This window comes from Coregonus clupeaformis, chromosome 35 (assembly GCF_020615455.1).
Source record: "Coregonus clupeaformis isolate EN_2021a chromosome 35, ASM2061545v1, whole genome shotgun sequence".
NCBI lineage: Eukaryota > Metazoa > Chordata > Actinopteri > Salmoniformes > Salmonidae > Coregonus > Coregonus clupeaformis.
The window spans coordinates 31,689,336-31,701,515 of NC_059226.1; the positions used below are offsets into that span (position 1 = coordinate 31,689,336).

The following is a 12,180-nucleotide window of genomic DNA, read 5'->3' on the forward strand; positions in this document are numbered from 1 at the left end:
CGTCTCTTCTACCCCCCCCCCCATACACACACGTGCAGCCCCGGCCTCTCAATCTCCATCCTCCACAGAGGGGCCTGTGAAGTTTCTGTGTGCCCGATAACACTGCCTCTGCTCTGGGCTGCTCAGAGGAGGCCTCCTGCCTCTCACTTAACCTTATCTGGTTCTCTTATTTACCTACCTCCCTCCCGCTATCCCTCACTCTTTTCCACTTCCTCTCCCTTCAAGTCATGGCAAAGCAAAGAGTATCAGGGCTTCCTAGAAAGAGCTTGCCTTACCAGAATTAGGGGCTATGACGATTTTTTGAAAAAGCGAAAGGTGTTTCCGAGAACACACACACTCTCTCTCTCTCTCTCTCTCTCTCTCTCTCTCTCTCTCTCTCTCTCTCTCTCTCTCTCACACACACACACACACACACACACACACACACACACACACACACACACACACACACACACACACACACACACACACACACACACACACACACTGGCTGTCTCATCCACTCTGTTGTTTCCTCACTAACTATGCTGCTGTATTGAGACAGGTAAAGACATACATAGTCCTCAATGGACAAGCTTCACATTGTAGTATTGTGTGTCTCAGTTAAAGCTTCCAATGCATGTTGAGAAGAGAAGAGGTTTACAATACAGAAGTTAATTTTGTGAATCAGTGTTTTACATCAAAGTGTTTTACTCTGAGCTCTAAGGCCTAGTAAACTGCTCTCTGTTGTCTTCCTCCCTAATGACCACACACACACACACACACACTGTGTCTCACACACACTCGCACCCACACACACACATAAACACATACACCCACACAAACACCCACACACACACCCCCAAACACTCACCCCACCTGTCGAGAGAGAGAGAGAGAGAGAGAGAGAGAGAGAGAGAGAGAGAGAGAGAGAGAGAGAGAGAGAGAGAGAGAGAGAGAGAGAGAGAGAGAGAGAGAGAGAGAGAGAGAGAGAGAGAGAGAGAGAGAGAGAGAGAGAGAGAGAGAGAGAGAGAGAGAGAGAGAGAGAGAGAGAGAGAGAGAGAGAGAGAGAGAGAGAGAGAGAGAGAGAGAGAATCCTTTCCTCAGACTCCTCCAATTCCACCCCTTGCTCCTCTTCTCCCCACACTCCTCCACTGCTCTCTCGTTCATCCAGACCAGCCGTGATAAAACCCAGACAGAGAGAGGAGATAATCAGAGTCTTCCTATGTGTCAGCCTGTGTGTTGGTTAACCCTGTGTAGCTAGCTGGCGTAGCTCTCCTCTGTACTCTGTACTCTCATCTGGCTAACGGTAATGACACCTGGCCTCCACCGTCCAGCACCCACATCGCAATGGTAACGAGGTGTGTGGTACACAAACGCCATGGTTATTTTAGGTTTCTTCGGCTATGACAACGGGAAGGAAGGAGAGATGAAAGAAAGGAGAGAAGAATTAAAGCAGGCACAGGAGAAGATCGAGCTGCCAGGCCTTTAAGTGTGAGCAGATGGAGTTTCTCTCCTCTCTCTCTCTCTCAATCACTCAGTTCTTCAGAAGGTATAGCCTCAGGCCTCCAGCAGATTTCACTTCAGCCACATCTTTCTCTTTCGCTCTTCCTCACTGTCTTCCTCTCTCTCTGTCTCTGTCTCACGTGTAGGCCTAGATGTAGAGAAACAGAAAGCAGACTGTCTGACTGGTAATGTGGTTACACAGTTATTGATGTTTAGACAATGTATTTTTCCATTAGGGTTAATGCAGAATCTAAATACTAACGTTGTAGCATATTGGCCATGACTAGAGATCAGAGTATGTTCCTGGTCAGTCACGTTGCTGATGGACAACTAAAAAGCAACGTCAATACACTGTCAGATGTGACATTATGTGATATTTATTTATTATTTCATTTTTATTTTTTATCTTTTGCAGAAATGTCTAAAAACCGGTTTTTGCTTTGTCATTATGGGGTATTGTGTGTAGATTGATGAGGGGGAAAAAACAATTTAATCCATTTTAGAACAAGGCTGTAACGTAACAAAATGTGGAAAAGGTCAAGGGGTCTGAATACTTTCCGAATGCACTGTACCCACTGGGGTATGTAATCACCACAGTGTTAGTGTTTTAGCGTGTGTATCACTGTCTTGAAGGGTTTGAAGTAGCTATTGTGTGAATCCTGTTCTTCCGTCAGCCAGGAGATGGTGGTGCTGTTTGTATGTTTGTCATCCTTGTTGTTCTGCCTCAACCAACGGCCTCTCTCCACTAACTGGTTCTATGCCATTTGGAGATACACCAAATCTCATTATTCCTGGTCATGGATTATATAGCAAAACAGAGGAGGGAATGATCAAAGAAGACGTCCTGCAATCACCTCAGAGTGACAGACAGAGATGAGGATCACCTCAGAGTGACAGACAGGGATGAGAATCACCTCAGAGTGACAGACAAGGATGAGAATCACCTCAGAGTGACAGACAGAGATGAGGATCACCTCAGAGTGACAGACAGTGATGAGAATCACCTCAGAGTGACAGACAGAGATGAGGATCACCTCAGAGTGATAGACAGAGATGAGGATCACCTCAGAGTGACAGACAGAGATGAGGATCACCTCAGAGTGACAGACAGGGATGAGGATCACCTCAGAGTGACAGACAGAGATGAGGATCACCTCAGAGTGACAGACAGGGATGAGAATCACCTCAGAGTGACAGACAGGGATGAGGATCACCTTAGAGTGACAGACAGGGATGAGGATCACCTCAGAGTGACAGACAGAGATGAGGATCACCTCAGAGTGACAGACAGGGATGAGAATCACCTCAGAGTGACAGACAGAGATGAGGATCACCTCAGAGTGACAGACAGAGATGAGGATCACCTCAGAGTAACAGACAGGGATGAGGATCACCTCAGAGTGACAGACAGGGATGAGGATCACCTCAGAGTGACAGACAGAGATGAGGATCACCTCAGAGTAACAGACAGAGATGAGGATCACCTCAGAGTGACAGACAGGGATGGAGGCTTAACAGCAGAACATCTGATTTAGAGGGGTGTGTGTGTGTGTGTGTGTACGTGTGTACGTGTGTGCGTGTGTGTGTGTATATGAAGATGAAAGTCAGAGCTGTTGTGTTGTTTATGGGTGAGGAGGGATATAACATGTTGTGTATGACGTTCATGCATACATTGTCACACCCTGGCTCTGGGGACTCTATATGTTGAGCCAGGGTGTGTAGATTCTATGTATTCTAGTTCTGTGTGGTAGGTCTATGTGTTCTATTTCTATGTTGGCCAGTGTGGTTCTCAATCAGAGGCAACGAGTGTCAGCTGTGGCTGGTTGTCTCTGATTGGGAACCATATTTAAACAGTCTGTTTTCCATTCGTGTTTGTGGGATCTTGTTCCGTTTGGGTTGTGTTTACCGTAGGACGTCACGTTTTCGTTTTGTTGTTTTGTTCGTGCATTCATTATATAAATAAATATGTTTGCAACTAACGCTGCGCATTGGTCTACTCTCTACGACGATCGTGACAGAAGATCCCACCATACCAGGACCAAGCAGCGTGTCCAGGAGCAGGCAGCCTGGACGTGGGAGCAGATCTTGGACGGGCAGGGGTCCTGGACCTGGGAGGAAATCCAGGCCGGGATGGATCGCCGTCCATGGAGGGAGACGGTAGAGGCGCGACGTAGAGAGGAGCAACGGCGTAAACAGTGTCGTCGTCGGTCGGACGAGAGGCAACCCCCAAAAAAATTTAGGGGGGGCACACGGCATGGGCGACTGGGCAGCAGGAGGCTGCCACAGGGCGATTTGGGAGATTTGGAGAGGAGGCCACCGGGTTTGGGGGGCCAGAAGGCAGGTTGGCGGAGCCTGGATGGAGAGCAGAGCCAACTCCCCGTACTCAGGCATGGCAGCATGGGACTGGGCAGGTTCCGCGGTATGCGGAGCTGCGTACTGTGCCACGAGTGGTCCGGCATAGTCCGGTACGTCCTGTGCGAGCACCCCGCACGTGTCGTGCGAAGGTGGGCATGCAGCCAGGACGGAGTGTGCCGGCTCAGCGCTCGTGGTCTCCAGTGCCTCTCCTCAGTCCCGGATATCCTGCGCCAGTGTCACTTGCTGTTATGCCAGTACGGGTACACAGCCCTGTACGTCCTGTGCGGATGCCTCACACAGAGTGTGTGAAGGTAGGCATTCAGCCAGGACGGGTTGTGGCCGCTCTTCACTCCAGGCCTCCTATCCGTCTCCACAGCCCGGCCCGGCCTGTTCCTGCTCCACGCACCAAGCCTACGGTGCGCGTCGCCAGCCCGGCCCGGCCTGTTCCTGCCACTCGCACCAAGCCTACGGTGCGTGTCGCCAGCCCGGCCCGGCCTGTTGCTGCTCCACGCACCAAGCCTACGGTGCGCGTCGCCAGCCCGGCCCGGCCTGTTCCTGCCACTCGCACCAAGCCTACGGTGCGCGTCGCCAGCCCGGCCCGGCCTGTTCCTGCTACTCGCACCAAGCCTACGGTGCGCGTCGCCAGCCCGGCCTGGCCTGTTCCTGCTCCCCGCACCAAGCCTACGGTGCGCGTCGCCAGCCCGGCCCGGCCCGGCCTGTTCCTGCCACTCGCACCAAGCCTACGGTGCGCGTCGCCAGCCCGGCCCGGCCTGTTCCTGCCACTCGCACCAAGCCTACGGTGCGCGTCGCCAGCCCGGCCCGGCCTGTTCCTGCCACTCGCACCAAGCCTACGGTGCGCGTCGCCAGCCCAGCCTGTTCCTGCCACTCGCACCAAGCCAGGGGTGCGAGTCGTCAGCCCGGCCCGGCCTGTTCCTGCCACTCGCACCAAGCCAGGGGTGCGAGTCGTCAGCCCGGTAAGGCCCGTTGCTGCTCCACGCACCAAACCAGGGGTGCGCATCGTCAGCCCGGTCCGGCCCGTTCCTGCTCCACGCACCAAGCCAAGGGTGCGCATCTTCAGTCCGGTCCGGTCCGTTCCTGCTCCACGCACCAAGCCAGGGGTGTGTGTCGTCAGTCCGGTCCGGCCCGTTCCTGCTCCACGCACCAAGCCAGGGGTGTGCGTCGTCAGTCCGGCACAACCCGTGCCTGGGTTACCGGTGCCTGGTCAGGTACCGGTCAGCTGCTCCACACCGGAGCTGAAGCAATCCGCTCCTACGATGTCCAGTCCAGCTCCAGCCAGCGGGGCCAGACCGGACCAGGGGCGCTACGGGGGAAGTATTGAAGGGTGGTGGTCAAGCCCGGAGCCGGAACCGCCTCCGAGGAGGAATGCCCACCCAGCCCTCCCCTGGTTTGTCTATGTTGAGGCGCGGTCGCAGTCCGCGCCTTTGGTGGGGGGTACTGTCACACCCTGGCTCTGGGGACTCTATATGTTGAGCCAGGGTGTGTAGATTCTATGTATTCTAGTTCTGTGTGGTAGGTCTATGTGTTCTATTTCTATGTTGGCCAGTGTGGTTCTCAATCAGAGGCAACGAGTGTCAGCTGTGGCTGGTTGTCTCTGATTGGGAACCATATTTAAACAGTCTGTTTTCCATTCGTGTTTGTGGGATCTTGTTCCGTTTGGGTTGTGTTTACCGTAGGACGTCACGTTTTCGTTTTGTTGTTTTGTTCGTGCATTCATTATATAAATAAATATGTTTGCAACTAACGCTGCGCATTGGTCTACTCTCTACGACGATCGTGACATACATACGGTACATGTATGTGTATATGTATGTGTGTGTGTGTGTGTGCATCTCGTGGGTCCCGGCAGCAGCAGCAGAGATAATGACTCAAACAGATGAAAGAGACAGAGCAAAGAATTTTTTACAAAACATATTACAGCTCTCTGTCTCAGACATGGCAGGGAGTTTTTTAAGTCGTTGGAGAGGAGTGGCACGGTCTCTCAATCGCATTAATCAAGGCAGACAGCTCCTATCCTGTAGAGAATGTTGTAGATTACAGTCAGTTTGCTTTCGAACACAACTCTGGAGGGATATTTAGAGAGGTGGAGGAAGATGAGATGGAGAAAGAAGAACAGAAAACACAGGGGAAGGTAGAAGAGGAGGAGAGAGAAGAGCATCTTGTACCGCAGCCCTCTGCTTAGCCAAACACCCCCAGGGTCATCTAATGGACAACCCGCAGGTGTTCCGACCCCCGGGGTCATCTAATGGAACAACCCGCAGGTGGTCCGACCGCTTTAAGACGTCAGTGGCCGTCACAGAGAAGCTGATCTACCACAACCCCCCCCCCAAATCTGCACACAGATGCATCCATGGACCCCTGTCTAAGCCCCTCTCTGGCCCCCTCTGTCACCCCCTGTCTGCCCCACTAATCCACCTTAATAGAGGTGAGACAGACCTCCCCCTCCCCCTCCCCTCCCAACTCTAGACAGCCTCAAAGAAGAGAGAGAGTTAAAAAGAGAGGGATTTAAAAGGAGAGAGTTAAAAGGAGAGCTCAATATGAAAATCAAACAGTGCAGTCCAGCCCTTCCTCTATAGCTAAGTGGTTCCAACTGATGTAAACATGACAGGAATTGAGTTGGAGAGACTAAGAGATAGCTAGGTAGAAAGAAAAAGATAGAGTTAGAAAGAGATGTTGCTGTCTGAAGGCAGGTAGCCTAGCGTTAAGAGCGCTGGGCTAGTAACCAAAAGGTTGCTGCTTCGAATCTGTCTATGTGCCCTTGAGCAAGGCACTTAACCCTAATTGCTCTGGATAAGAGCGTCTGCTAAATGACTAAAATGTAAATGTAAAGACTGACATTAGCATACGGTCACCCTTACCAAACACAGGACTGAGAAAAGTGTTTGAACACCTAGCTATATCTTGACCATGCATGTACGAAGACACACACACACACACCAGACCAGTGTGTGTACTACCCAGGGTCTCTCTCTCGAGCACTCAATGTCAAACTTTGTTTGTACTACTACCACCATACCTCACGTGTCTGACCCTATTTACCTAGTAGGCCTTTGGTGATGAACACACTGTATGAAGTTAGGCATCACATTACGAGACTCTGCTATGTTATAATGCCTGTAACGGCTTCTCTAATACCAAGCAGACACACCCTCCAAGTCTAAGACAGGCAGATGTGTTCAGGCAATGACTCATCCATGTGTAGACTTGTGTGCGTTCGTGCGATATGTATTAAGTGGGTGCAGCAGTGCCTGTTAGGAGGAACAGTGATGTTGCGGAGAATTTGAACTGACAGAGCCAATGATGGGAGGCTTCTCATTACTGCCATGACACTTCAAGAGGCGCTTACACACACACTCACACACACACACACACTTGTACACAGTGATTACAGACAAACAAGCAAATAACATCTCCCGGAGTCCTCTCCCTCGTAAATGTAACCCAAATTGCTGCCAGAGACGTGTGTTAGGTAGATATAGAGGTGTCTGTACCAGTCAGTCACTGTAGTGCACCTAGTGTTGAAAGGCCTATAGATCACTGAGACAACTCATACCTGGGACACCACTAGTCATTGTTCTCTCTGTAATGTTTACAAATCAGACTTTCAGTATATGTTTATGTGTCACGCCCTGGCTCTGGGGACTCTTAAATGTTGAGCCAGGGTGTGGATTTCTCTATGTTTAGTTTTCTATGTTTTTTGTTCTAGATCGTTTAAATCTATGTTGGCCAGGGTGGTTCCCAATCAGAGGCAGCTGTAGCTCGTTGTCTCTGATTGGGGACCATACTTAGGCAGCCTGTTGGCACCAGTTAGTTTGTGGGATCTTGATCCGTAAAGGTTTGGTGTGTGTAACCTCAGGACTTCACGTATCGTTGGTTTGTTGTTTTGGTTTTGTTCGTGTGTTAAGTACTAATTAAAGATGTACGCTTATCACGCTGCGCCTTGGTTCCACGAGTCATCAGTCAACGTGCGTGACATTATGTTCTTGTTTATAAGGTCTTTATAATGATCATACCAGTTTGTGACTTCTGTTATAACATGTTATGTAGTATTCATAAAGGCTTTATTAATACTGTATGTATGTACATAAGGTCAGCTGAAGTATAGTGTTAGCAGGTTTTATTTTGGGTTGTTTCATCCGTTTATTAAGTCACCTTGGAGATAACAGTCATATAGAAAGTACCTAGCCCCGACCCTTTATCCGCGCACCTGTCAAACATCACATATTTTCCTCCCACTCTTACTGCAATGACATCACCTGAATGCTAGCCGGCCTCTCGTGAATCTCGTAGTATCATGTCATTTTGTTGTGTTGTCAAAGATTAGCTAAACCCAGATCTCTCTGTCCTGATATTGTTGATTTAAAACATTCCTGAAAAAAAGGTCCATATGGAAGAAATATCCTCCCTTACAGAAAAAAGCACATGAATTTCACATGACCTTATGTGAAGTTAATGTGATAACATGAGACAACATGTAAAAGCAACATGTGATAACATGAAACTACACATGTGAAAGCATGATCTCATGTGAAATAAATGTGACAACATGGAGATGCAAAATAAAAAAATAAAAAACGTTTTTCACATGTGAAAATGCAATTCCACATGTGAGAGTTAGATTTTCACATGTGAATGCTTTTTTACATGTGAAACTGCAGATTTCAACTGTGAATATGAACATATGTGAATATGTGAGGTGAAAACATGTTATTGTCCTCACATGTGAAAAGGTGGTGTTAACATCAGAACTCTAAATGTAATACATGTGAACAGATTTCATGAATACATGTGTGTTTTTTTGTAAGGGGATGAAATTGTATGGGGTTTTTGAAGTAAGTGGTACACTGTTCAGCTAAAATAGTGTACAAAAGTCTTGAATCACTGACAATTACATTTGACATGATTACTTAGTAATGACTTTTCAATATGACCCCACCTGGGATACAAACTCAAAATCTCTGGGTTTGGGTAAGCTGATCTTTCTGCTGTGCCGCAAAGTCTGTAGCGTTCTCAGAAGTCCTCTACACATTCATTACCTATAATCTCTGTATTTAGCAAAACAGTGCCATCTGCACTGCTATTTTAGTTATCAGTTAATCTGACTATTCTCTCATCATTGATTTTATTTACTTATTTCAGCAATTTGAGGGGTTTTCTGTGTAGTCTAATGTTGGTGGGGCATATTATTCTGTTTTAATGTTACTCCTGAATCACTCTTATAAATATTTTTTTAAAATCATTGTGTATTTTTACCAAAGCTGAGATTTACAGTGCATTCGGGAAGTATTCAGACCCCTTGGCTTTTTCCACATTTTGTTACATTACAGCCTTATTCTAAAATTGATTAAACAGTTTTTTCCCCCGCTTCAATCTACAAACAATACCCCATAATGACAAATCAAAAACAGGTTTTTAGAAATGTTTGCAAATGTATAAAAAATAAACAACTGAAATATGACATTTACATAAGTATTCAGACCCTTTACTCAGTACTTTGTTGAAGCACCTTTGGTAGTGATTACAGCCTTGAGTCTTCTTGGGTATGACGCTACAAGCTTGGCACACCTGTATTTGGGGAGTTTGTCCCATTCTTCTCTGCAGATCCTCTCAAGCTCTGTCAGGTTGGATGGGGAGTGTCGCTGCACAGCTATTTTCAGGTCTCTCCAGAGATGTTCGATTGGGTTAAAGTCCGGGATTTGGCTGGGCCACTCACGGGCATTCAGAGACTTGTCCCGAAGCCACTCCTGCGTTTTCTTGGCTGTGTGCTTAGGGTCGTTGTCCTGTTGGAAGGTGAACCTTCACCCAAGTCTGATGTCCTGAGCCCTCTAGAGTTGTTTTTCATCAAGGATCTTTCTGTACTTTGCTCCGTTCATCTTTCCCTCAATCCTGACTAGTCTCCCAGTCCCTGCCGCTGAAAAACATCCCCGCCACATGATGCTGCCACCACCATGCTTCACCGTAGGGATGGTGCCAGGTTTCCTCCAGACGTGACGATTGGCATTCAGGCCAAAGAGTTCAATCTTGGTTTCATCAGACCAGAGAATCTTGTTTCTCATGGTCTGAGAGTCCTTTAGGTGCCTTTTGGCAAACTCCAAGCGGGCTGTCATGTGCTTTTTACTGAGGAGTGGCTTCCGTCTGGCCACTCTACCATAAAGGCCTGATTGGTGGAGTGCTGCAGAGATGGTTGTCCTTCTGGAAGATTCTCCCATCTCCACAGAGGAACTCTGGAGCTCTGTCAGCGTGACTATCACCTCCCTGACCAAGGTCCTTCTCCCCAGATTGCTCAGTTTAGCCAGGTGGCCAGCTCTAGGAAGAGTCTTGGTGGTTCCAAACTTCTTCCATTAAAGAGTGATGGAGGCCACTGTATTCTTGGGGACCTTCAATGCTGCAGACATTTTCTGTTACCCTTCCCCAGATCTGTGCCTCAACACAATCCTCTACGGACAATTCCTTCGACCTCATGGCTTGTTTTTTGCTCTGACATGCACTGTCAACTGTGGGACCTTATATAGACAGGTGTGTGCCTTTCTAAATCATGTCCAATCAATTGAATTTACTACAGGTGAACTCCAATCAAGTTGTAGAAACATCTCAAGGATGATCGATGGAAACAGGATGCACCTGAGCTCAATTTCGAGTCTCATAGCAAAGGGTCTGAATACTTATGTAAATAAGGTATTTCTGTTCTTTATTTTTAATAAATCTGCAAAAATGTATACAACTGTTTTTGCTTTGTCATTATGGGGTATTGTGTGTAGATTGATGAGGAAAAAAATTAATTAAATCCATTTTAGAATAAGGCTGTAACGTAACAAAATGTGGGAAAAGTCAATGCACTGTACTTTACTTAAGTCCAACGTGTAGGAATGCGTGAAATCAGTCATTAAAACAGACATGGTGGCGTAGCAGGGAGATCGGAATGCCACGAACTAAGAGATTGTGAGTTCAAATCCCAGTTGAGGACATGTTGAATAATAATTACTGTATAAACATTCATAATGTAATCATGTATGTCAAAGTGTGTCAAATATGTTAAAAGCACTGTTTGTGTGTGTATCCTAACAACACATTTTTGTTCGCAGGGCATCTCCTGTGAAATCTCCTGTAAAATATTCACGTGAAAATTTGAATACACATGTGAAAGGTAATGTGATCACATGTGAAATATCATCACTTGAAGTAGGGCTGGGAATTACCAGGGACCTCACGATACGATATTATCACGATACTTAGGTGCAATACTTGGAGTCAAAGTGTCGATATAATATCGCCAAAATAATATCGCGATATGTAAATGTATCAAATGTTTGTTTCCCATCACTGATGTGAAGTTTTCCAAAAACACATGGTTTCACATGTGAAATAAAATGTAACATGTGAAATCATGTGGTTTCTCCATATAGGCTGTCTCTAGGATGTGTGATGTATACAATGCAATAAACGGTATGTGTTTTGTGACTTAGCTAAGGAAACACAAGGAAATGATAAACCTCTGGCAAACCATGATGTGTAGATATTTTCCTAAAGCCGCCTCCTCCTCCTTCTCCTGCAACAATACAATGCCCTATTCCAAGGAAAGAGAAAGAGCAGTACAGCTTGAGCCAGGGTCGGAGCCAAACAACCATAGCTATGTCTAGGTTCCAGTTTGTGTGTCTTTGTCAGGTTGACATTGACTTCCTGTCTGTACCTTGTTGTGTGTGCGTGCGTGTGTGCATGCGTTGTGTCTATTTCTGTGTGTGTATGCATTGTGAATATTTATTTGTGTGTGTCCGTGCGTATAATGTGTGTCCGTTTGTGTATGTGCATGTCCGTGTGTGTTGTCGTTCTTCTTGCCTTGTGTGTGTGTGTTTGTTTGTGTGTGTGTGTGTGTGTGTGTGTGTGAGAGAGAGTGAGAGACTGGCCCAGTTCCAGCTGCAGATTGTTAATTAAGTTCTGGTAAGCGGTGCATGCTCCTGCCTTCAGATCCACTTCCACTGTTCCTCACACACACACTTCAAAGGCAGCCTCAGCCGCTCACCGCTCCACACCAGCCAGGATTATTAAGCGATTGAAGAGTCTGATACGGCCTCAAAGAGCCTTCAGCGCTAAGACGCTTTTGGCAGGCTGCGCAGGTAGTCCGCTTTAAAATACACACACATGCACACACTCTCTCCATACTGTTTCACACAAAAACACACACACAATGACAGACACACACTCCACATACTCACACACCACACACTGCACTCACTCACATATCGTTAGTCTACTTTAGACCTGTGGGTCTTTCTGTGTGCTTAGTTGTCTCAGAACAGAACACTATTCATGTCTACTGGATATAAA

At 47.3% G+C, this 12,180-nt stretch overlaps 1 protein-coding gene across 1 annotated transcript in view; it reads left to right on the forward strand.

The window, feature by feature from the left end:
* Positions 1–12,180, forward strand: part of LOC121551829 (centrosomal protein of 112 kDa-like) — a 194,055-nt gene that overhangs the window by 137,446 nt on the left and 44,429 nt on the right. The window lies entirely within an intron of this gene.